General features: G+C 38.3%; 1 protein-coding gene across 1 annotated transcript in view; it reads right to left on the minus strand.

Moving 5' to 3' along the window:
- The window catches only part of LOC124161073 (retinal guanylyl cyclase 1-like), a 524,211-nt gene that overhangs the window by 320,774 nt on the left and 175,561 nt on the right, over positions 1–27,876 (minus strand). Inside the window, exon 2 of the mRNA XM_046537245.1 lies at positions 8,541–8,620. The gene's annotated coding sequence lies outside the window, so the exon portion shown is untranslated. The remainder of the gene's footprint in view (positions 1–8,540; positions 8,621–27,876) is intronic.

Raw genomic sequence — 27,876 nt, forward strand, 5'->3', positions numbered from 1 at the left:
TTTATTTTCATTAGATTATTTGAGTTGAAAATCCACCCCTTAGAACCCGTCGAAGGTTTTTAGACAAGCCTCACCCGGATTAAGTTAGTAATGTTGGTTACGACCTAAAGCCATTCGCACCTTTTGAGTTGTTATGGTGAGGCAGCCTGGGCAATTACCCTGATTGTTTCGCGTGATAAGGCACTTTGATTTCAGTTTAAAAAATTAGTAGCTTATAAATTGGAAAAACTTACTTCTAATTGGCATATTCAACAGATGTTTCTCAATTCATATGCACGCGCACGTATAGGCACGTACCATACGAGCTTAGGAAGATCATAAAATGTTTTAATATCCATACGTAAACTGGATAGCGATTTACACCATCCACCATAAGAGTCATAACCACATGGAATATCTCTACAATTAGTCAGTAGGTAAATTGTTTTTTTTTCTAGTTTTTCTAGTTTCTCTATAATAGTTAGTATTTATTCAATGGTCCGCGAAAACTTCATCGTTGCTGGAACATGGCTGAAGTTGTACGTATTCAAGAACTCCAGCCACATGAACCATCTCCCATTCTTTCTCCACAGTCTCAATGCAACGCAGTCTACGGCTTCCGTGGGCTGCTTGGCAAGGTACTACCTCTAGGAGTGGAAGTTTCTCCTGGCGCCCACGTGCTGAGTGGGTCCAGGATCATTTCAAAGGCGTCTCGCATCGCACGGCTCAAGTCGGATCGTAAATAGAATCCTACCGTTTACTCGCGGCTTGGCTCATAGACGTGGTCTCGAGTATCTGGAGTGCATTTCTCGTATGCAACTGGAGGCATTTTCAGCTACAACTCGCTATGGTCTATGCCATTGTTTGTGGTAATTAGAATGGGACGCAAGACTTCATGATGAAATCCACCTTGCAGACTCAGTCGTCTTGATTAGAGAATTAGCAGCATTTGGCCATAAAACACAAAACTCGACGATAAAGTATTCGTATGGAATTAAAGTCATAAAAAAATTAAATACTTTGTATTTTTAATGCCACATAACTTTTTTACAGCTATTGTAGATATTTCCCTAATGATGTCAAGAAATGGTTGATTACATCTGAGCCCGATGAAATGTTTTTGAAATACAATTGCATTTATTTTGACTGCAAATGAGTTAATTTTTTTAGATATTAGAGTTATAGCTTTTTTTAACCTCATATAATGTCTCATATTGACACAGCCCATTCAATGGTTAAATTAATAAAATTTTATTTCCTCATTGAAATTCACCTGATTTCATTGATCTTCCTGGAATCAATCGAATATTAAAATAGGTTCATCAAATACAATGTGGAGTCATCTGTTATTCGGATTTCGTGACTTTAGATTAAAAAACAAGTTGATGAATTGAAATTTCAACAAGGAGATCAAAGAATTTACGGATCGCCTTCCTCATATAAAAGTCTGGAAATTTTGATGTTACGGATTGGACATAGTTACTTTGAAAAGGAGGGATTCTGGCCGAGAAGAATACATTTTTGATACGATAAGGAGGCGTTAAGAGATGAGGAGAAGAGAGCGCTTTAAATGCTAATCACAGAGTATATAAACTGTTGCATAGGGTTCAAGGCTGGGTTTTCGTATGAATTTAATTATGAAAGGTGAGAAACTTGGCCAAACAAGGTCACACACAATTTTCTGAGTCATATAATAGCTTTTAGCCCAAGAAAATAGCTAGATGCCTCTTTTGACGTAGAAAGTCTTCATAAATTGCTAACAGTCATAATGCGATTCAAAATACGAGGAGTGATTCCTCATCCATTTACGAGGCAACAGGCTGTAGTAAATGCAATGAATTGAATGTCGATTTCGAAATCTATTTATCTCATTCGATGTCAAAATCTATTATAATGCGTTTTAAAATACCAGGAGTGACTCCTCATCCTTTTTACGAGGCAACATGCCAAGGACTTATTCCCTTGTCCACCGCTTCCTCTCGGCCCATTCCATCACAGACCTCCATTCATCCGACTTTAGCCTCCCTCTGAATCCCATCTCGGAGAGAGCCCGGTGCGTCGTGGGAAATCGCCGCTGTCCCCCTTTATCTCAGCACTTCTTCTTCTTCGACCTCCTCTTCCCTCTCCCTCCCAACCCCCCCGCATTGTCTCTTTCTCTCTGACCGCCCTAAATCTCCCTCGCATCCCTCTCTTTCTTTCCCTTCTTCTCGATCCCTCTTTCCGACAAACTTCTGCCCCACAAATGGAGCCATGGTGTTTTATATGGTATTTCACTTGGTTCGGAAGCGGGATTTCCGCAGTCTTTTTTTTCTCACATGTGCGCAGTGTTTTTATTTATTATTGTTTTTAAAAAAATAGTTAAAAGTCGACAACGTGGTCGGGTTGTAACATCAGTACAAAACTGTACATAGTTATGGGGGGAAGCGAATAGGAAATAGAAACGAATAGAAAAGAGAATATATAAGATAGTTATGAGGGAAAACGACGGTTATATCATTAATAAATCGTAATTGAGAAATGAAATGACGAAAGAAATTTTCCTCATTCATCCATTCTCTCAAAAGATTGAAAAAAAACATGGAAATTGACACCTAATATTCTCGAGTTAGTGACGTCGTTATGTTTTCGGTTCATCAAGTCCTTCAGAGAGAAACGCTCATGGAGGGAGGCTACCGGATTTTGAATTTAAGCCGGATGTTTCATATTTAAAAATTTAAAAATATACTAATGGTAATATAGTTTAGTTTTGTAATAATAGATTACTGCACATAGACAGCCTTTAAGCATGGAATTTTTTGAATGGATTATGAATAGAAGTCGGATGTTTCATATTTAAAAATTTAAAAATATATTAATGAAAATATAGTTAAGTTTTGTAATAATAGGTTATTGCAGATACACAGGCTTTAAGAATGGAATTTTGAGTCCTGATACATTTCATCTCAGATTTTAACGCATATTTATTTTGATACAAATAAAGCTAACCAAACGCTTGGCAAACAAGTTAAACCAAGTGAATTACGAAGGTACATTATAAGAATTATATTTTAAAGCATCGCAATTGGCGCGTGACCAACTTACGGATTGCATGGAGAATGATATCAAATTTCCGGAGAGAAAGAAAATAATGCGTCAAAACCAAGAAAACGACCGATCAAATGGAAATATAACGTTATGGGAAGTTTTAATTTATTTTAAATCACAGAAATTGCAGAGGAGAACTTCTTAGATTTGAAATACAGGCAAGTGTTGACAATAGGAACGAAAACTCTGGACAGACTCGTAGGAATACACTAAGTTTTACGCCCCAACCACGATAGAAGCCCGCCGTGCCGACGCGACTCCTCCGGGGCACAGACTTGCCCTGGGGTAAGATTAGGTGCGTAACGGTAAGGAGGGAATTATCCCTCCCCGGTATTCGAGTGACTAGGGCCAGCACCAGCAAAATCAGATTTGCTTATCCTAGAGAAACGGACCACACATGTGAAGGGATTAATACATAAATTTTTCTCTTGATAAAAAAATGGTGATAAAAATAAAAGTAAATAAAAAAGTGGTGGTCTAATATCTCTACCACTCCATTACTTTCATTTTGTAGAGTAAAGCGCTGCATGAAATAAGTGGCTTTGCACGCAGTCATGCGCAAGGGTGCAGAATTATATGCACCAAGAATGAAGTTTGCCAAGAATAATTGCTAAAGTTCGTTCGGAGAAGATGGTGTGATTGGCTAATACGCCTGAACGGCAATCGGGAGATCCGGGTTCGAATCCTGGCTAAGCCAAATATTTTTCATGGCGAACTTCATCCTTAGTGTGCAAACTAGCGTAAGTTTTGAATGAGTAATTCGTCGCGAAAAAAATATTGTTTAAGCTATAGCGCCCTTTTAAGTAGGGTGGGAAAATAAGGAATATCATAAGCAGAGGCAATTGCTCCGGAAGGTGAGAGAAAAAAATAGGCTTAAGTTCCACATATAGACCATCACGCCCTGATATGATGAATTTTCATGAAAATATTTGGGGAAAGTGATTGGGGACAGACAGTGACAGTGATAGAGGGACATTTGGATGACAGGAAAGTTTCTAGAGCCTGAAAAGGGCACTCATTGAGACACAGGATATTTCTGGCATGATCATGTTATTATTTCACTATTTCCCGGCCAGTTAAGTTGGTGAATCTTACGAGTTAAGCTCACCATCGGATCAGTTTTCCAATAGCAAAGGTGACCCGAATGTCTCACTAAAAACCTTTTCCAAAAATGTGGTAATGCATATTTTCTCGTTTTTACAGCGATTTATTCGAATTGGTGATGATTATCTGACTAGAATCAAAGCAGAGGAATAATATTATGCTGTCCCTCGAATGACATAAAATATTTTACAATAATCCACGCGATTAATCAGGCTAGTTTTTTTCTCCAAAGGCTTGATGAGATTCGAAAATATTATCGCCCGATTTGATTTGGAGGTAAATGTGGTATGAAAAAATAATCAACAGCAATTTGACTCTGATTTGGAGCTACATAAATTTTTGGGGGTTAATTTATGAACAAATGAGAGATTTATCCGTAAACCTGTGCCCGCTTCATTTCCATTCATCCAATGCAGCAGCATTTCAAATGTTTGTTTGCCAAAACAAACACCCATTAAAGCTTTTTCAAACAGTCATGAATGTTTAAGCTACTGCGAAAACGCATTCGATAGCTTTTCTGGGATAGGATTTCAATTTCCATACGGTCAATTACTTTTAAAGTTATACATTTTGGCATTGAATATTCGAAATCAAACACTTTCACGGATTTGTTTCAAACACTCATCAAGAATGTACTCAATAATAAAATGAATGTACTATCAGAGTGCATTTTTAAAAGTTTACCGTGAGCAAATTGAGTTAAAACCAAGAAAATTTCAAACATCACGGACCTATTAAAATTTTATTTTTAATTAAAAATTTTAATTTATTATAGCTAGATATTGACATGAGCTTTTTATTTTTAAACTATCTTGTGGAAACAGATGAGGAACCAAGTAGAAATGGAGATAATATTATTTCAGCAGATTAGAGGACGAGGGATTTATTTAATGACGCAGAGAGTTTTAATAGGACCATAAGAGAGAACATCCAGAAAGCATGAGTTTGGGTATAACTGTATATATAATATTTATATTTTTGTGATGAGTTGTGGTGTATTTCAGGATCATATAAATAATTTCATACTTCACCATTAAAACTATTCATTTCGCCGATCTCCTTGGACTGAAGTTCTTGTTTCATGCGCCTTTTTCCACTTTCTTCTTATTTCATAATCATATGATATCATGATTTTGGGTTTACAACTTTTACTTTACTTTTATATTTACTGGAAAAAAGCGTTAAAAGTCTTTTCCTCTTTCTAGTTTCAAACGTATCAACTATTTTACACATGCTCTAATCTCCTATTCATGTTGGAAAACTTTACATTTGTAATTGTATTTTAAAATAGTTTCATACCTTATTCACCAAGCGCAACTAAGAATACTGGAGTATATGAAATAGAGTGTTACTTCAATATTGTTTTAATTTATTAAGTACTTATACCGTTGTTGGAAAAGACTAGTAAATTCGTATAATTAGGCATCATTCTGCCATTTAATGTTCGATCGATACTTTTTCCTATAATAGTACCGTGAAAAGCATATTTTTCTCATTAATTATGCCAAATGTTGTTCTCTAAGATCCACCGTTACCGTAAGCTCCAACATTTTTTAATTTAGCTTGAATGTTTTCCATATTTGTTGAAGAATATTAATCCTTACGTGTTCTTAGACACTATGAGTGCGTTACATCATTCAAATCAACCAAGCAAAAACAAATCATGACCGCCGAGTTTGGTTAACTTTCAGCCCACGGTTTGACAAGCAACACGAAGATGAGGAGGGGGGGAGACTAAATGGAGGCATGATCATTCATCCGGAAGGGAAAACTTCAAAACTATTTCAGCCACCAACCATGCGGCAGTAGGTCCCCAAAGGAATCGGCCCGGAATCTCGGGGTAGTCAACTTTGCTCTGCTTAGTTTCCAGTCACCTCGTCTCATCTCAAACAGCAGGGAGAGAGAGAGAGTCGCACCCGTAAGAGGGGTGGGGTAAGGCTGGAGTTACGGTGTTGGGTGAAAGGACGACAGCCGTAATTCCAATGCTAAAAAGGAGGAATTAATTAAGGGAGACGAAGATGAAAAGAAAGGAGAGGAGGAAAATCAGTGTGGAAATTTATCACCGAAAATGTAATCAGCGAAAAAAGGATGCAGGGAGCTGAGATAAGAGAAAATCGAGTAGAGGAACAACTGAACAGGAAAGTCAGGGCAGGATCAAATAGGGGGTCCCATAGGGCCCGGGCCTTGGGCCACCCACCAAGGATGAGCCTTCCGCCAATACAGATTTTTAAATCTCACAAAACCGGGAAATAAGAAAAAAAACATAATGTAAGAAGGGATTCGAAGTGAAGCTCGGTTCTTTTTTGGTTTATAGCAGTCGTCCACATTGACGTAAATAAATGGTTAACGCTTCTGAAAAAAACACTGCAAATCCGTTATTTATGCGTGTATGTACATATATATGAGTCTTTTTCCTAACTCCGAGGAAGGTGGTAGGTAAAACCGAAAATTTCGTTTTGTGAGTATTTTTATCTTTAATTGTGACTTTTACTGTGGGAGTCCAACCTGGGATATACATGTATTAACCCAGTGGCGCCGACTCCATGGGGCCTGAGGGGGCCCGAGCCCCCTCAAAGATTCGTTTGGGGGGGCGGAGCCCCCTCAATAATTCAAGAAAATAATTAAGTTATATTATGCTTTGTGAAATCACAAAAATATATTGGTAATTTTTATTTCCCATGTTTGACGATAGTTACCTTTTAAAATAAATTCAACAATGTGTGATGAAACAATTAATTATAAGGTTAAGCAGGTTAACTGAATCAGGTGGTGTGAATCGTGCTAGTGTTTCGGTGTTGCGACACACTTTGAATATAACCTCTTCCCGGGGCAAGACCTCCGAAATGGGCCCCCCCAATATTTTTTATAAGTCGGCGCCCCTGTATTAACCTGAGATTTATATCTACTGACGTATATATTGTGAATGAATTTGCTGAAATCTGTGTTACTTACATTTCCTGTCACTACGCTACAAACTGTTACACCCTGAAGCAGTGGGCCTCCCGGCCTCCCACCTAAATGGGCTCCGGGCCAGCCACATCATAAATACGTAATGGAAATGGGGAAAGCAGGCACAGAAAGACTTAATGAAGGACGAAGTGAGCACAAAGAAACGGAATGGAACGGATGGAGAAGGAGGAAGGGTTGCGATTAGAAAAGAAAAGGGAGAGAAAATCAGAAACAGAAGGCAATAATGAAGGCAAAGAAGGAAGATCGCAGCAGGAAAAAAAATACGAAAAAGAGAAAGTGCTAGGGGCAGAGGTGGAAAGTGCTGATGAGAAAAGGCTGAGAGAAACAAATATTTGCCGGGAAGTTCATATAGAGAAGGGATGGGATGATAAAAAGAATAGATGACCGGAACACTAAATTAGAAATTGAAGATGAAGAAGTAAGGGACTGAATTCGCCAGCAGTGGGACTTGATATGAATGAAAAGATCTGATTGAAAGAAAAAGAGAGGTATTCCGGCCTAACCGAAGGCAATATCGTTCAAAAAAATGAAGTGCATGTTTCAGTTGAATAATGTAGTTTAAAAGCAGTGAATGGACAGAAATATGACTAGAGATAAAATGATTTGTCAAAGACATAATTTGCCTAACGTAGAGTAGCTACCATAAATTTGCATGTAGTCATAACCACCAATTAATGTATGCTTAATATAACTAGCTATAGTCCGAATCACTGTTTCGATTGATGCATGTTTAGTTCAATCAAAGTTTATGAAAATGTTCCATTATGGGACTACGCGAGAATACATTAATTCATTATATGGATAGACCTATCATGCCTATATTTGGAATTCGAAAAGCAGAAGATTGAACAATGAAAAATCGAAAGTGTTTTGATAATTTTACCATGACTGATACTATTAATTAATAAACACCTTATTTCATAACACAGCGAAGAAATTTAAAGCTATTGTGAAATTTATAAATTTCCCAAAACACATTAATATTCACCTTTCAGTAACAACTATTAATTTAATCCAGCCACATATTTTCGCAAGTGGTTGAGGTTTTAAAGGCCACAGTAAGGCCACGCATGCGTCGCTTAGGAAATATAGAATATCAATCATACCATAGTAAATCTGCATTTCCAGATGGTTTTACGACGTATCTTCAAGTCTCACTGAGAAATTACTCCATTACTGCAGTATTTCTTTTTTGTAAGTTAAATCGTAGCGTCAGTGTCGAAATACCCATTTTCGATTACTCGTGAGCCTTAATATCAAACTAAGCTACCACTCGACTGATTTTATGACAGAAAAGTCGTAAAATTGTTTCAACTAAGAGCTGTAGCCACTGATTCTTCGGAGAGCCATTTATTGGAAAACAAATCTATTTTTAGGCGCATACTTACTAGAATACTACATACCTGATTCTGAGGCAGATATTTCATAGGAGTGACAGCACAGGACTCTTGCTCTGGTAAAGTCTTCGAGGAACGATTTCCACCTGCAAGTGAAAAGGAAATACGTAAGATGACGTACGAAAATGATTAAAGTGTTGCCGATGGCATATATAAAATATTGTAAACGAAATAAATTATGTATATACACACGGATAGAACGCAGGGAAATAAAAAAAATACGGATTTAAAAATTATTAATTTTCAATTCTTAATTTCCAATAATAATATCCTTGGTAGAATAAATACATTTTGTCTATCAGAATGCGGCTTGTGAGAGATTCCTTCGATATGTTGAGAGACTCGTAACCTGTGTGTGAGCGATGCATTTCTCTTGTGATTCCATTCGGGTAAAAAACTTCAACGTAACCAATGTTTCGAAAACTGCGTTGCTTATCGTATTCAGGGCAGTCTGATGCAGGGATCGGAGAACCGTGCTTATATACGATTGCCCAGGGGCCAAGATGGATGTGATTGGCAGATGTGCCTAATGATTTTTAACAGAGACCAAGGGTTCCACCTCAGCCAATCATGGAACCCGATCAATAGGCGCATCTACCAATCACATCAGGCTTGACTCCCTCGGCAATCGTACATATGTAAGCCAGGTTGTTCGATCCCTTTATCAGACTGTCCTGAAGATGATAAGCAACGCGTTCTTCGAAACTTTGGCAACAATGGAGTTTTTAACCCAACCGAAATCCTGAGAGAAATTCATTACTCAAGAAACTTGTTTGTTTTCTGCACCAATGGCTCTGGCGGCTTTTTTTTGCAGAATAAGAACAGGTTGACAACTGATGACTTTGCTTCACCACCAAGCACACGTGCTTAATAATAATAGGTGAGAACTTGATCCTGCACTGCATGACAATTTCACAATCAGTTTGGCTATCTTTATCCCTCTGTTTATTCTCCGTGATCGACTACTTACTTGATCTTGGACATATCCAAGACATATTACGAGTACACTATTCCCTCACCTTAAACCAAATTATTTTTTGCATTTTACGTTTCTATGCCAGTCAAATGATAAGTGTCAGATTGGTCTGTTTGCGAGTAAGAGCCAAATTTTGCACTTATCGCGCTTTTTTCAACGAACTCGACCTCTTTCAATGCATTTGCGTCATAATCATGTCTGCTGGTCAGACAAGGCCTCTTATGCAAAATCATTATGGCATTTTACCGAGTGAGGTAGGTTTACATTGAACATTTTGAGAATTACTACGGCCTGTCTCCCTCTTTCAAATTGGACTTCTGTCCTTAGTTCACAATGAAATCCTGCTCCCTTTTATTTTACCAATAAATCCAATTATCTTCCTCCACCAGCCCCAATTTCTTAACATTCTGCTCTCTTACGCGGTTTTGACCATCCACTCCACACTACGTGCTCTGCACATCCAATCTCTCTGTCCCCTCCATATTTCATATTGATGTTTCTTCACCTCTCCCACAATCTCTCGCACTTCATCGTCTCCCTTCATCTCCCTCAACTTCACATTCTCCACACTCCTCCGCACCAAAATTTGGAATACCCTCTCGTCCATCATCCATGGCGTCTACGTTTTGCAGCATTAGGCTGGTCATGCACTGGAAGCGTTTTCAGGCGGCTTCACGCTCACGTGATACAAGCGTAAACAAGCGACCTCGCGCGGCAAATCCCATAACCCAGAGTCAGACGTCTACTGCAGGGGGCGACCTGCGCGGAGCTTCAGGCGTACCCTTGCTCGCACCTCACATCCTTTTTGGGTTGGATCTGCCTCTCGTAGACGCTTGACCTAAGGCGGTGCAGTGCATCATTATTTGAGTTCTATTTTATACTCAGTCCGATGCCACATCTGAATCTTCTTGGTGGTTCATTTTCAAAATCCATATGCAAATGGCTATACTCGCCCATTACCCTCCTCTTCTGATAAATTGGGTTCATCCAATAATACCTTTTCTTGCCAGCTGCCATCCGAAGTCTTATCACGTAGTTACTGTCAGACAGGTGTAATTCCTCGAAATTCATATTTAATGATAACGTTGTATTACAAACATAACCAAACTCACGTCTATCTGAATCGAATACACACATCCACTGGCTGAGCCCTACCGGTTCGTCCTCGTCCTCGGTTCGGCCCTACCGGTTCCTCCTCGAAGGGCTCGTCCATTGAAATAGCTCGAGCATAAATAGAGTTAACTAACTACTTTCATATCTTAGGTTCTCTGTCTATCATATTTTTTTGGCTTGTTAACATGAAATTTTTTTTTCATTAATTAGGTTCGAAGAACAGTGATGCAGTTATTTTAAAGGATAAACTACAGCAAACACTCGGTATGAAAAATTATAACATAGTATTCGACATTCCTTTCATAAGCCAACTTTCGCTTGTAAAGGCGCGAGTGGCGTAAGGCAATGACGGTCGCTAACCGTGAATGCGGCCTGCGAGCGACCAGCTTGCCGTCAGGGGTGTGACGCGCTGCTGTAGCTCGCGGAAAAGTATTGTATTCCTGGAAAACTGTTGAGCGGACGTTAAAATGGAGCGAATTTTGGCTTTAAAGGGCTGCAAAATCGTGCGTTACCCCTGAAAATGATGTTAATTTAAAAAATCGGGAAATTTTAATGTTATTACATTTATGTTCTTTAAGCGACCTCTAAATGCTAAACAATTGAGCTGAAATTTTTAGGATATCGATCTTGCTGCCGCTTCTTGCCTCTTGAGTACGCGTGAACGCGAAGCCGCTTTGAAAGCGCTTCCAGTGTACGACCAGCCTTACGTTCCAAATCACAATATTCAATATACTTTTCTTTAAACTCTCACATAATGTTCTCTAATCAGCTCTAGTTTATTATCGCACGCCTCTTTTCCTAATCCTCTTCTGAAAAATCCTAACTACTCCGTCTGCTTTGCTATAACGTACTGTTCAAATAATTGGAATGCTCCACTTGAAGAAATTTATTACCAGCTATTTTTATCCTGAACCTTCGATACATTCCTTGCTCATCATGGTTATGATTCAAAAACCCGCTTAACACTGTGCTTCATGCAACTTATTTTTTTATACGCAAAAAGAAAATTTTATGAATTCACCTTCATGTCCACTTTACTCGCTCTCGAACAAATGCACGATAAAACTAAACATAAAAGACCTGCAACACGGCACAGCATAGCATCCGATCGTAATTTTTTCCACTCTATTGGAAGAAGGTTAAATTCTATTTGCATAGACTCCCTTCCACACCATTCGGCTCTCTCCTGAGCCTTGGGACCACCTTCCACCACCCACAGATCCTTCCCGGCCCGCCCACCTACGGCTGCCAAGTCCATCCTCCCCGCTCAATCGCTTAAACTCCACGGCCCGGCAATTTTTTTCCCGTAACCCTCGTAACCCATTCCTCGGCTTCCCATTCAAGAGCTCTTCCTCGGAAGAGAGAGAGAGAGAAGGAGCCTTCCTATATCTCCTTCTATCCACCTGGCACTCATGTAATTGGCAGTTGCCGGGGTTCCGGAAGAGCGGATTGGCTAGATTATACCGCGTGATGTCCGCAGTGAGCGAGGGAGATAGCGTAGGGACCCGGTCTTGGTTTTGGGCGGAGCTACTCCATCCTTAAACATCTATCTAACCTACGTGGAAGCCATCTACTCCTGTTCCTTAACTGAATTGCTTAAGCTTTTCCGTCCGAGGACGCATGTTTCGCGTCTCGATACCTTCTGGTGGACGACGAGGTGGTAAGCTGATTACATTAGGGTTGCTGGAGCGTTTTTTTGTGGACAATATACAAATTTCGACAGTTCTTAACCGCAAATTAGTATAAAGAAAGGTTAATTGAGCTTTATGGCCTCCATTGATTAAAAGATGAAGAAAAAGGTCTCCACTGGCCGTAAAATTGGCAGCACTGCTAAAAAAACAGAAAACCCTCCTGTAGAATATATAACATTGGCTAATAGCACTCCTGTGGTAACGTTGGCTAATATGGATAATTTAACATGGTGGGAATCCGGAGAAGTGTTTACCTCCTTTGGTAGTTAACGGGAATATTACTTGTTCGCCAGGGACAAGAACAACAGCATGCACACGTATCGCATACGCACATAATCGTATCTGAAATTTTGTCCTTTGTTGGCTTCTGACACACGATTTTAAGGCGGAAAGTTTTTAGATATTTTTTTATGCCTCAAATTTTTACACCTATTACGATTTTCTGGACTTGAAATTTAAGATACACTCGAGTGGACTGATTTTTTTAGAAAATACTTCACGACTAGGAGCGAGCGATTTGTGTGAGCCTTAGAGAGTGATATACATGGCGCATTAAAAAAATCACTTGCCTTTTTACCAATTTTTTAGGCGATGTATGCGATTTTATCCCTTATTTTCACGAAGAATATGAATTTATTCACCCCGGAGGCCGAAGCTTTTATTGTGGACAACATTCAGATATATGTAGCCTATGCAGAGCATTATAGAATAATAAAACAACTTCTTTGTATAGAAATTTTATGCGAATTTTTTTCTTTTATTTTCATGGAAAATATTAATTTATGTACCACTGAATATTTCAAATATAAATTTGACATACTTTTCATTCTATGCAAGGTATACCATGTAAAATATTACAATTTTTCTCCTAAAAAACTCAGCAAACTTTACTCATTAAAATTTTAGGAAAAAACTTAAGCAATATATCAATTTTAACGACGCGTTAGACCAAATTAAAGAAATTCATCTTTCACTGAAGATGGAAAGGGAAAATTTGCATCTTTGCAGCTTTTATCGATTCGAGAATAGTGTGTCTCATATTAGTTCAGTATTATTTATGTAACTTTAATATCCATCAGCTTAATACTCATCAATTTTAAGGAATGACGTGGACAATTTAAGCTATACATGCAGTAGCAAAAATTGATAACAAGGGCTCTCAGAGACCACTGTTCAACCGCTCCTACCTTCTTCAGCGCTATTTTATGCAATTCAGACACATACATCCATATTCAATGGTAAGGATAAGCTTAAATTATGGATTTTATTCCCGTTTTCGCATGATTTCAACTGATAAAACTTCATTAACAAGGGAGAGTGCCCATTGGGCAGAATGAAGAAGTTCTAGCTTACACACGAAAACTTCTATGATGGGCAGTGTAAGCTGGTTATGCATCAGTGTTCTCCATGGATTCAGCTCGTTTGCCAGCTCTTCGTGTACCCAACGTATTTGCTTAAGCTTCTCCACCGGAGGATGCATGTATCGGGTCTAGTACGCCTCCTGGCCCAAGCTGGACGATGAAGAGGCAAACTGATGGAATGAAGCGTCACTTTGTGGAATTTGGACACGTAAAGCCATGTTCAGGATTAAGGTGAATCTCTGTACAAGTGCTCAACCTTTAATTTTACTCCCAATACCTTTCAATCCTCATCAAACTCAGTATAAATGGATGCAGGATCATTTTAAAATGTTTTCAAAAGCAACCAATCGATAATGTCAACCTGAATCCTACCATATTACTCTAAACAACCTTACACGTTCTTTCACCTGATAATATTTGAAAATCAATCCAGGTTAGAATTTAATGACTCATTTCAACCATAATCTTCTACCTTCCTCGTTACGTTCTCATTACCTTATTTCTCCAACGCTTGTTTTACGAAAATCCTTACGTTTATCTTTGCACATAAGGCGCATGTCAGTTTCCATTTTAATAACTATCAAAGCAAGAAAAGTTATTCACCGATTCATTCATTGTTAACTATCTTCTATCCTAGAGGTAGTCTACTCTATAAAATACGAACCTGGATAGTTTGATCTCCAAAATATTTTTGAGTTAGAACTGGGCCTTTGAAATAAAAGTGTGTGAACTTAAGTGTTGAATAAACTACCTTAGTCCGCAGATTACTGAAAATAATGGCAACGCAGGAATTATAGAGAACGTTAGAGGATATCCAGGAAAATTACAAGGAAAAACTAGGTTGTATTGATTGATGAGAAATTGCAGAATTGATTTAGTTTCTGCGATTTCCGTTGCCAAATCTTCAGAATACAAGCCATAGATTTCTCCTGCGTGCAGCCTAATTTCCAGCCGCTCCCCATTCTTCCCGTCTCCTGCCCTTTCTTTATATTTCTCCCCTTGTGCTTAACTCTTCCGCGCCTTCAACCTTGCCCGCACCTTTTTCCCTTACCCTAGTAAATCTTTTCCTTTCTCCCAGGCCTCCAACCCCACTTCTGCGTTATCTGAAAAAATCCCGCACCCACACTTGAATAACCTCTGCCCACCCCTTCCCTCAACACAGTCTGGCAAACCGTTCGAGAATTCCGGAAAACTCGAAGAAGCTTCCAGGAAAAAAACCCGGAATTTCCCTAAAAATGATAAGTTCCGTGACTTGAGAGGATTTTCCAAAAATTATTATTAACGTATTCTACGAATTATGGAATGTTGCATGGAGTACTTAAGAAGTATTTTCTTACAAGGAAAGGAAAAACAGAGCATTTATCCCGAATTTTTCCGACTTGATGGAATTTTCTATTTGAATAACCTTTCGGTTATTGAAATAGAAAATCTTGAAACACAAGCAAATATTCGAAGTCTGAAATTATGCAGTGCTCTTCATATACTTGTTAACATTCAGTCTATATGCAGTCTGATATACATACACCCAGACTATATACAGCCTGCTACAAAGCTATGATGCCCTGGATAGACAGGACTCAAACCCGTGATTTTAGGTATTATATATAGATTATAGGGAGGACTTACATCCGCCGGCACTGAGGCTGGTGAAAAGTCCAATTCTCAAGATATTACAGAGCGTTAATTTCAAATTTCAGTATTATAAGAATCGTAATTTAGAATGACAATCCATACGGGAAAAATTCTAAATTGCTCTATATTACATAAAAATAACTCCGAATTTAAATTTATTCCAAAAAGGCAATACTTGATTTCAATGGAGAATCCAGAGAGGTGAACAATTTACACTCCAAAAAATTGTAATTTAGTTCAGACCCGCACTACTACTGGGAGGTTATCCCCCAGACCCCCACCTCGTCCTTATCCTGGATTTGGTGCTGCATTATTTCAACGTAGGTACTACAAAAATGGAATACCGAATTACAATACGTTGCAGAACATAAATTCCGAATTTCAGCTTATTGTAGAATATGCATTCAAAATACTCACGAATCAGTCGGGAAGGAAATGAATATTCTCTCGGAAAAGCACGGGAATTTTATTTCTGTAGGCAAGTTTCCACCCTTCCCCTCGTCACGACCGGGAGCACTTCGCTTCTCCCTCTGCACCCAGTGCCGCACTCCCGCACCCTGCGGAGTCACCCTTCACGGCGGCATTCCTTCCCCGCCACACACCCCCAGGGCTTGCAACGGAACAAACTCTGCGAGGCCTCCTCCGCACCCCTCTCTCTGCGTGCAAGCGAGGGCTGCCTGCCTGCTCAACACCGGGGAAGGCGCGCGTGCGGCGGGCCCCTGGAAGAGTGTGCAAGGGCCTGGATAGAAGGAGAGCCTTGCCGCGGCGGGAAGAGGATTTCTAAGGCTTAAAAGGCTACTAGACCAGAGGAGAGCATTTGAATCTGTTCAGAATTACTCGAAGTTATCATTACGAATGACTGTTTCCCATCGTATTTCATCCCGAATGGTTGATTTCGATCGGTTATAGTTTCGATTGACTGATTCCGATCGGTTATCATTCCCGATGGTTTATTACGATTGGTTATCATTTCCAATGGCTTATCCCGATCGTTTATAGCTTCGAATGGCTGATTCCGATCGGTTATCAACCTAAATGGTTGATTCCGATTGGTTACCATTTCCAATGGCTGATTCCGATCGGTTAACATTCCGAATGGCTGTTTCCGATCGTTTATCATTTCGAATGGCTGATTCCGATTGGTTTAGGACGCGTTTGAAATGTTCAAGCCACACACATTTCAATGACATTGCAGCAAATCGGAATCAACCGTTCGGATTGAAAACCAATCGAAATAATTCCGAACGGTGTCAAACACAATTCATGGGAATTATTATGTATTTTCGAATAAAAATGATCAAATGAGGAGAGCTGTTGGCATCGTTCAATGAGTAATTCATTGCTCGAGGCAACAACGGTGACATAATGGCAATGAACCGTTCCCATGGAAGAGAACCGTTACTCGGAGGCCGTGTGCAGTCACTTATTCAACTTTAAACAATGCTCGTATTTGGCTAAACCTGAGGCATCATTGGTATTTGAGTCCAAATTCGCAAATGCAGAATAACCTCGCTTGAGAGGGATTGGGAACTGCATGCTCTTCGTTTAGGAGACAATTAGGGTGGTGTGAGAACACCAGCAGCTAACATACAAATAGAAATTACGGTACGCTTGAGATTAATTTTACTTCTGAGTTCCACCCAGCATAAGTCGATCTTTAATTTTTAGGGGAAAAAACTAATTCCTATAAATATACCTGTTTGGCAAATATCTCCCTTAGTTTATCGTTTCTTTCAGACCAAAAAATATAGCGTCTCAAAAACATATCTCTTCTTAATAACTCAAAAAATCTATGTAAAGAAAAATTATGTTCCCTTTTTCTATCTGAGAAAGATATGTTCTTAATAGCGAAAGGAATCTAAGTCTAGAACGTAGCCTTCAACTTTCGAGCGAGTGCCAGCCTAATTCTTGTACCAGCTGTGTAACGCGAGATTCTCCCTCTTAGTAGTTTCTGACGAATCGCCTCGCTTTAATTTTAAATCCTTTCACGGTGATTGTTTTGCATATGTATATTTTTTTAGATTTCCATCATAGTAAATTCCAAAGACATTGGAGCAACATATATAACAAGAAAATTAAACTGCTTTAATAAGTATTTATGCCCGAGAATGAAATATTATTTCATTCATATCGTTTGAGGTGTTCTTTTCCGTAAAAAATCCTTGTATTTAGCACGTAGTTTCCCTAGTAATAAGGAATGATGCTGTAAACGAGTCAATGCCAACCAATATCGTTTGTCAGCCATGAGCAAGTTAATGGCAAACACTATCAATGACCTCTTCTTAGCATTATGTATTTGATTGAATTAAACCACAGAGAAAATATTAAGGTGAGGTATTTTCAGTCGGTTAACTTCTCGCTTGTTTTCTAGCGGTAAATATATCAACAGAAATTTCGGTCTCTGTGCATGCGACAAAAAGTGAACCAATTGGCAAATTTGATATCGCACTGTAGTGTATTTTCGGTCTGACTTGATGACTGCGAATTGCGTTTGTTTTCATGTGGTTTTATTTGATTGAAAATTTTATTTCCAATATACTTTTATACTTTCTCTAAGTATCACAATGTCTTTACTATGAATACTATGATTTCAATAAAATATTTAATGTATATGTCACTTACTACATTCTTCCTTCCTCATAATAATACTGAAGTTGGGGCTAAACTGTTGGTTTGTTTCTGTGGAGCCACTACGACCGCTCTTGTGTATACATACCTGAGGTTGAAACTACCACGAGAGAGACGCAAAGGCGAAAAAGCAATGATTTATGGGTCTTCGATAAAAGAGACGAAGTGATTATCATGTTAAGGGTCGATAAAATTCACGAAAAGAGGATAGAAAAAATTCAATGTCGTGTATCGAATCTTGGGGGTGGCTGCACTGATTTTGATTAGGAAAGATCCCTTGGTTGTGACTGACGTTACGCAGGAGCAAACTTATGTTGGTGGAGGGTGAGAAGCAAAGGGAAAGAGAAGGAAAGGAGGGAGGCTTCGGGGGCTCCTGTAATCTTTGGCCGTAGAGTTTTGTTTGTCTAACTGATTTTTATTATTTTAGTCTTAAAATTATTTTTTTGACTCATTCACGTCGCTCCTATTGAGGAAAAATGAAATACGGTGAACCTCATGACCTTGCTCTGCAAACGCTGAATTTCCTTCCGCCAAACATTTATTTTCCCTGCTGGATATGCGGTGAAGAATAAGTTTTATGTGGTAATATTTACCGAGTGAATCTTAATTTTATACGTCCTTCGATATTTCATCTAATTTGCCTTATTTACAAATTTCCAAACTTGCTCCATGGAAGCATTTAATAAGAACCTCTAGCACAATAATACAAAACCGTGATTACCAACCAAGGAATTTTCACAAACCACATAAAATATTCAATTTCCTTCACTTTCGGAACGAAAATACCTTTAAATTTTGTTTACCTTGAATTCACTTTACTAGGAACATTTTTCCATGATCAATTTTTATGCTTAACCATATCACCATTAATGAAAAATTCCAAAATTACGGTGATGCAGCTCTTAACTCGAGGCCCTATTAGTAAATATTTTCCTAATACTTTTAGTTTTCCTTTTTAAATCCTTCATCAATTGTCCTATAAATTTCAAACAATGTCTTACCCATTCTACGCACTCGTCTTACGATGGCAGTCACTGAGTATCACTCTACTACCCCTGGTAATATCACTGTGTATAGCTTTTTTGAGCATGAAATCAAATTAGTATTCCAATTCATTCGCAATGACCCATTGATATTTCATAATACGAACGAGTTAGTGCAAGGATTATAACTGATACCCTATAAATTGAAGAAAAATTCCAGTACATATTCTTCAATCCTCTTATATATTAGATTCGATTGAAATGCCTCCAACATTATTTTTAATTACTTGATCCCGTATATTTTATCTGCTACACCGCAGTTAATTAAATTGTTAGATTGATTTCAGCATAACGAGGAGAATAAACGTCAAATCCTAAAATGTACCTGAGAGATTACCAAAACAAACGAAGAAGACATGAATTAAAAGGAAAAATAATGGATGCATTAGATTTCGACACAAGTCACATGAAAGATGAGCGGGAAGAACAAAGGCCGGAGCATGGATTACAACATTTGTACCAGAGTCGAAAGGCAAAGCCGAGAAGGGAGATAAAGAAACGGCAGATGATTAAAACGACTCACAGGAGCACATGATGAGAAAAAAAGGAGTCCTTTAAGACCGCCCGGGGATTAAAGGGTTAAGGGAACGGCATCAGGAGAGAAAGGACACAAAAAACGGCTCTCTCTAAGTTAAGCGTAGGGGACGGCGGACTAGATATAGGTAGAGAAATCTGAGGTAGATAGGAGCAATCCCATCGGCTAAGCGTGCACGTGGGAGGGAAAGGCCTGAGAGGTATTGGTAACGGGAGAGGCTTTTCAGGAAAGAGTCTTAGCGATTGGAGAAAGGACAACGCAGGAAGATATCAAGGAGGAGCTCTGGTGCTCGCGAAGATTTTGGGGTTTCATAGGGAAGGCATCGCAATATAAAATACCAGAGTATTTTGGCAAATTCTTCCACTGTAAATGGAGGGTGAGATTCATAAATTTTATTCCGCTGATGATCCATATGGTTATGCTCAAGGAGACGGTTGTGCCGTTAAACCCACCAGCACTAGAAGATCAGGAGAGGAAAATCATGGATATATTTCCCAGTTGAGGTTCTTACGATCGATTTTTTTAACCATAGGAGTGTTTTTACTAGCCTAACTTATAATAAAAATGCCATATGGAATCCCAGGAATATTAAATAAAATAAAATTAGTATATTCCACACTTTTTACCGAGGATTCCATTCTTTTTTCCTTCGCGTTTTTTTCAAGCCATTTGAAATGCGTTGGAACCGGTTAAGGTAAGATTAAAAAATGAAGGGAAGTAAAATGTGGTGTGATGTTAACTGGAAATTCATTAATAACTGAATATTCATAAACAGTAATCGGGTTGGCGCGTTCGGGAGTGAGTCGGTTTCAAATCCAGAAGCGTGGACTAAAAACTCGGTGAGTAATAAGAATTATCAGAGGAGACTCAAATCTCATGTTTATGATTAGGAGACTCACCGAGTATGACGCTCCGATTTCTCCTATGGGACTCAAATGTGTGGCTCCTTTCGCCCCTGTCGTTAACGCCGAGTAAAACTATCCATATTCTCTCCTCATGATGAAAGTAACCTTAGTCACTCGTCATCTCCGTGAAACACATACAACAAAATTCCAGTCATTGTAAAGGCATTAAGAAAATGGGGACATATATCGTCGGTGACCACTAGAGCACTAGGATGCTGACGATTATAGATTATATAGCTGGGGTGATAACTGATAATTATCAGATAATTATAATTATCAACGCAAGGAAAGGAAAAAGCAATATATGCAATGCAGCATTTTTCTGCGACCGAAACATTAAACTATTTGAAATGAATTCGAATCGGGCATCGATTATCTATTTTAAATATAAAAATTCAAGTTCAAATCGTTTAATATTAATCTGTTATTAATTCTAATTGTCCAATATTGTAAAGCTGTAATATTGAGTAAACGTTCATGGAAAAAGAATCTTACCCGTTATTTCACTAACTGAAGAAAAAGGGCGAGTAAAATTTTGAAAAATCCGTGAAGCATTCTAAAAAGCATACTATCAAGAGAAAAATTAATTTTTTACACTTTCAGTATAATTTTTAGAGCCCCGAGATGATTTTTTTTCCACGTTCACAACCATTATTCTTTAAAAACCTTTACTACTGACACACGGAAAGCCTGATCTTTTAAAAAAATTAGTAATCAGCTCACACAAGTAAAAGCAGTGATTAAGCCAGCTTCAAACGGTACGTTAAATTGGTATTTACTTCTTAATAATAATTTCACTTAATGTGAGGATTTTTACGGTTATCCTCCATACTATGGAGAGTCAATTCTGATTAAATATGAAGGAGAATGGATATGATAAGGTAGATAGAAAGGTGAAGGAGCGAGGAAGGTGAATTAGTATGGTGGATGTGGAGAGAAATCTGTTGGAAGGCCTATGGAGGTTGAGTCAAGGTGCAGCGCGATCCAGAAGGAGAGAAAATTTTGTAAACGTTAAAGGGACGAGCGTTGTATCGTCAGAGACTAGTGAGTTCTATTTATACCATAGTAACCGATGCTTTATTATTGAAATACATTATTTGAAAAATCCTCCTCACCATGTTGAAATCCACCGGTTATTATAATGACTGTAAAATGTTCTTCCCATACACCTGAGGTTTCATTCGCTTCAGAGTAAGAATACCTAACTTCCCCGATAACCAGCCATAAAAAATATCAAGAAATAGCAAAAATGAGTAATCAATGGCAACAATGTCAAGGAGGTAAGTCTGCAAAGCGCACTTAAAATCAAATAACTTTCGCTTGCATCATCAAGATAGAGTTTTTACACTTAAGGCAACATTCATTGTCGTTATAAAAAAGAAAATGCGACTACACAGAATGCAAGGAATTTAAATTTTATTTATGATTTGATTTCTTTTTTAGCTATTTATTCCACTTTCGTGAACTAACTTGATACGTATTAATTATATCATCAATTTGCAAATAACACAAAACTGACTCCGGTTATTAGCATAAGTTTTGCTTAATCGTGTTAATTGCTGAAAAGCGAACATAAAATTAGATTTTGTCAACCCGACTTATTAATTCTAGCATTAATTACTTTTTTACATGGTTAAAAAATATTCTCAGCAAGAGCCAGAATAAAATAAGGATCTTCCAATAAAAAGAGCGCTAAAGTAGCCTGTCTTTTGTCTCACCCTAATGAAGTACAGTTAGAGGGGCATACTTCAAAACTTAAATAAAAATCTGAAACACTTTGTTCATGTACTCAAGGGGCGCAGCTGGGAATTAAGGCTAGGAGGCGCAACTAAAACTGGGAGGTCTGGGGGGTATGGAATACCCGCCAGGGTAAGTGGAGGTGCGGGGGACCTGCCCTGAGAAAATTTTGAAGATAAATGATTAAAAATTGTGAGTTTTACGGCTGTGTGAATAGTTTGATGTATTGTTTGTGAGCCATCCGTCCCCCTAATAATAGTTACTAATTTTGCGACATTAAAATATTTTTATTCAAAAACCTCTCAAAGCTCTAAGGGGGTTTATCCCCAAAACCGCCCCTCGCTGCACCAATGTATGTACTAACCTTAAGATGGTGCATCACACCCTGTTAACCGGTTGTTTTTTTTGTGGCGTTGTTCTCATTTCAACCCTTCGTAAAAATGTGTGGGTACATATGTTAGCAAATCTTAGTGTTTACTCAACGTTTCCCTGCATCTTAAGAATAAAAAAATAATACATGAGATAATATGGATATGAAAAATTAGTTACACTTCTAGGCATATTAGAGAAGATATTTGATGCAGCATGGGATTTTCAAGATGGCAAATCGAGTTTCGAAGAAGAAATGTGTCAACTGAAAAGACCGGTAGAGTGATAGGGATGCGTTCTCTTAATCAGGGCTGATGCTGTTGCGGAGACGCCTTAAAACTCCCGTGCAAGAGAGCCGGCCGCGTGGAGGAGTCGAGGGATGCAAGGCCCCGGGTGTTGGAGTTGGCGGTGCGGCGGAGGGGGTGCAGGAGGGAGAGAGAGAGAGAGAGTGCGGCTGTAGTTTTGGCGAGGACCAATGGTGGGGGTGGCATTGCGCGCGGAGAGGACCAATGGCTGAATCGATCCTCGGGACCCCCGCCAAAATCGCAAATCCTCCCTTCCCTCCCATCCCTTCCCCCAATCCCCCACCCCAACTCCCCCTTCCACTTCCCACTTTCACCCACCACGCGGTACTAAACCTCCCTCAACCGGTCCCATCATCCCTCCCGCATTACACTTGCTAACTACCCCGCCTCCTTCCTCAAGAATCATCCCTTTCCTTTCAAGAATTTTTCATGCATCAGCTTCTTGCCTATAGTTTTTCCCTCCACGTTGACGCGTTATCCCTTTCTTCTATGCTTAAAATTCTTGTTCAGTTGAATTCCAAGCAATGATTTGGAAACCGGCGCGCCTTACTGAATCGCTAAACCACTCAACCCAACTAGCTCTACGCATGGTCTATGTCGATTTATGAGCTAGCCAATAAACCGTCTAAGATTAACCTCCCCTCGATCGCTGCAGATACAGCGAAAGAGGGGAGCATACATTTTGATTAACAAGAAACTAGAAAATATATATTTAGAGAAATTTATAACATTATATCGGATTAGATTGCGTTAATCATATGGACCATTGATAAGAGCAGGATAGTTAACGTAAATAATTCAACCCATTGTTGCTGACATATTTTTTAATCTCCACAACAGTTTGAAATTGCCCCTCTCCCCCAGCTGCATAGTACAAGCAAACTATTTAACCTACTCTTTTAAGAGTCAATTGTATCCTTTTAAGACACCCCATGAATCTGCCTCCTACCACGCTTTGTATGCTCCGCTAAATTTTCGAAACGATATAAATGGGCATAAATGTTTTTCTTGATTTTCCTTGGTTAGGAAAGAGATGATTGCCCACGAACGCCTTAAGTATTGCTTAAGTAATTCAAACCCATCGTGGAAAATGGAGTTAGAAAATACTTGAGGCATAACTTTGAATAAGCTAGAATTCGTCAAATATGTTGTGGAAACATTTTCGGAGAAAAATGTAAAAAAACGGTGCTATTTCGCGATCGTCAGACCACATATTTAATATGAATCGGTTTGTTTGTATCCGGCGCTGAAGTACTTAATCCGTGAACTGAATAAGATGCATAGAAAAACTACGCAAGATTCGTTAAAAACTGCTACAAGTTAACAGAGAGCGTTTCACATTGTTCATAGGAATTAGACTGGCACCGGCTAGTAACTAAGTTATGCTATGTGCTAGGCTTAGATTGCTCGAGCAATGAATAACATATAAAATTGATTGTTTGAGGCGTAACTTGGTGAAAGCGATTCATAATTAAATTAAAAAGAAGATCTTTGTGCTTTCACATTAATATTTATTCACGACCATGGTTTCAACGTTAGACGTCATCATGATGACGTTTAACATTGAAAACATGGTCGTGAATAAATATTAATGTGAAAACACAAAGTTCTTCTTTTTAATTTGAATAATATATTTTTTTGAGCGACAAGTATAGCATAATCTTGGAACCTCACTGTATTCCTAGGTCAGGCAGAAAAGATGAATTAAGAGAGATATTTTTCCGAATGGATAGGCATGGGAGTTCATTTTTGAGCGATAAAGAACTTTAATAAATGCTTGTTAGGACTCAGAATGCGCATTTCCATATATTTTGTTCTTCTTTTGTTGTTAACCACTGGTGCACTAACACTCCCTGCCACACACCTATTTAAACGGCTTGCTGAAATGTTTGTGTACGCTGTGGGTATTTATTCTCCTCCTGCCGAGATATATATGATGTGAGGGGAGCAATAATTATATTTTGTAGGGATATGAGGTGAATTATTTGTTTTTTGATCTTTCAAAGACGTGCTTTAAACCCTCTTCTATCGTACCCAACCTCTCCTTTTGAAGATAAAATGAACAAGTACAGCAGGTTTGTTGAGGCATGCATGCAGCACATAATCAGGTCAAGAACCGTTGCATTAATATCGAGGACTTTTGCCATCAACTGAAATTGCGTTACACGACGAAAAAACACGACGGAGTGACTCGGGAATATTTGATCTAAAAAAATCATAACAAGATTTAAGAGCGCGCACGTCAGAGCATCAAATAACTTATTAACATTTTTCCTATCTTTACCGTGGCGTGAAAAAAACTATGGCGTTGCATCGATACGCCAGGCATAACCTCATAATTCAACTTGGAAGGTTACTACAGTGAAACGCAATGATAATTGAACAACTGGGAAGGATTAACCACAGCACTTATTTCCTGTTAAGATGAAGAGGAAAGAAAAAAATGTTTTTAAAGGGATAATAGACATGAGTTAACTCCTGAGCACAAGTCAGGATATATTAGTCAAATGAAGAGAAGGAAAAAATTAGATTAACGGTGGAAAGTAGAACTACGAAAGGACAGAAAAAAACTTAATGCTTCTTAAAAAAAGATTTAATATCTTATTTTAAGCTAATAATATGTACATAAACTATTGCATTCTTCAAAGGTAAGCATTGGAAGAGTACAATACCTCCACGGAATAAAATATTGCTGCATCAGTATAGCTCATCATAGTAGGCATTCACTAAATCTCTGAGGAGAATTGGATGGCACTTTCTCAGAAAGTGATCTTGAGCGACTCACCACACTAAGTTGAGGTATAGCGTAAAAATCTCGAAAAAAGTCAGATGTTTGGACATTTCCGAGGAATAGGCCGCAATGAGTCATCCAAAATTTCCCCTGATGAGGGAAAATCCTGCAAAATAATCGTTTCATTAATCTGTATGCAAACTAGGATATCTTAAATTCACCCCAAGTAATCCGCCGCGTTAAGCTCATCATTTCTCACATAAAAAGACTGAATTTTGATACATTAATTAGAGATAAATGTATTCGATGCTGATTTTGAGATTCCTGAGCCAAGTCGAGGTGAATGCTAATAATTTTTCTCCTCAAGATTTTTCAGACTTTGAAGTTTCCCAAATCCCCCTCTATTTACTTATTTTTGTTATTATTTTTAGAAATCTTGCTCCCTCCTGCTTCCTTCATATCAGTAACTTCATGACCTCATTCCACACTTCTGTGATACGTATTTTTTTTAACGCACTATTGCAGCTTTATCCCATCAAGTATCTTCATTATTTGCAATGGTTCCAATTTCAAATGTCATTTTAATTCTTAATTTTTCTTCACAAGAATAATTGTTCCCGTGAAAATGTATGTTGATTTCTACATCTAGGATGAAGAACCCGCTGTATGAACAGGAATGAGGATTCTGCAAATCTTTCCTTCGTTTCCTAATTTCAATATAACCATTGTCCATAAAAAGAGTAAATATTTCCGTAAAAATAAAATATATAGTGAATACGATATCTGGGATGACGAACCCACAGTGTGATCAAGATTGAGGATTCTGCAAATATAACCTACGGTTCCAAATTCCAATATCATTGCAATTCTTAATTGTCCATCAATAGAATCAATATTTCCGTAAAAATAAAATATATAGCGAATGCGACATCTAGGATGAAGAATGCTCTACTTGAACAGGATTATTTGCACAGCACAACTCTACGGCGATAATTCACGACGGCAGAGTGGAAATCGGATGAATGGAATCCGTAAGAAGCGGGGACGAGGATACTAGAATGCAGAGGGGATGCTGAGGAGTTTTGAAGTGAGGCAAGCTGGAGATTGAGTCGAGGGAGCAGCACCTCCGAGGAAGATTGTTTCTCGGAAAAGAGATAAAGGGATACGGATGAAGATTGGATGGGATACGAAAGTGGAGGTGGCGTAAACGAAGGCCCGAGAAAATAGAATCCAGATATGTGAAACGATAAAAACAGGGCACGAAAAGGAATCGCACTAAAAGAATTGCTACACGATCGCATATACTTGGTGCTGGTGAAACAGGAGTGAGACTACTTCTAATCTGGCGATGAGTATGAATGCACGTAATACTATGTACCTCCTGGTCCAATTACATAAAAATATAATTTTTTACTAATTTATTTTTAGCTGATGCCCGCGTTTTGTTATTGTCGTATAAATAACTGTTGTAAAAGAGAAGCCATGAGGAAGAGGGGGCCGAATTGTGGCCTCATCGGGGCCAGGCAAAACAAATAAATATAATCAAACCATATAATATTGATATAGGTAAAATACTATCCATAGAGCATCTATTGATAAATAATATCTACAAACAATAACTGTAGGGCTACAAAATATAGAGAGAGTAATGCAGAACTTGAAGATCTAGGATGCGCAATTACGTCATGATTACAAAACATCAACAAATATTCTCATTGAAGATTTCAATAACTATGCTTTCGGTACCCCAAAGGCACGAAATCAATATAAAATCAATAAGATATCCCCAGCACCCCTTCAAAATACTTCTCAACTTACACCCACTGATTATCCCTTCTTTTGAACTTCTTTCTGTTTCTCAAACCTTTTCAGATCTCTTTCGACTTTTCACAATTCAAGCATCCGAATTTTGATCCTCGAAAACTAAAAATACCACAAACCCCATTGGAAAAATCAGTTTTTCATTTTTTATTCCATTTTTTTCCCAGAACAATTTTTTAGTATTAGGAGTAAATTGTTTTCGTAAATTGTTTATGGTATTTTACAGAATTTTCCATTTCATTACATTTAACCGCAATTATGAAAAATAATTAAAGGCCTCTCCACAGAAAATTTCTCTTCTCATGCTGAACATATTTTCATTGTGTTGTCTTTTTAGATTCAGTCAAAAAATAATTACAGAACAAAGCTGCAGATGAACAAAAATGATATGGCGTGGTGTTTTAAAATGACGCGCAGTAAAATTAATTGAAACAGCCGATTAAAAATGATGTGGGGTAAGTACCTACTAGTGAAACACTACGAAAGGAAAATTAG

Source organism: Ischnura elegans, chromosome 6, assembly GCF_921293095.1.
Source record: "Ischnura elegans chromosome 6, ioIscEleg1.1, whole genome shotgun sequence".
NCBI classification, from domain to species: domain Eukaryota; kingdom Metazoa; phylum Arthropoda; class Insecta; order Odonata; family Coenagrionidae; genus Ischnura; species Ischnura elegans.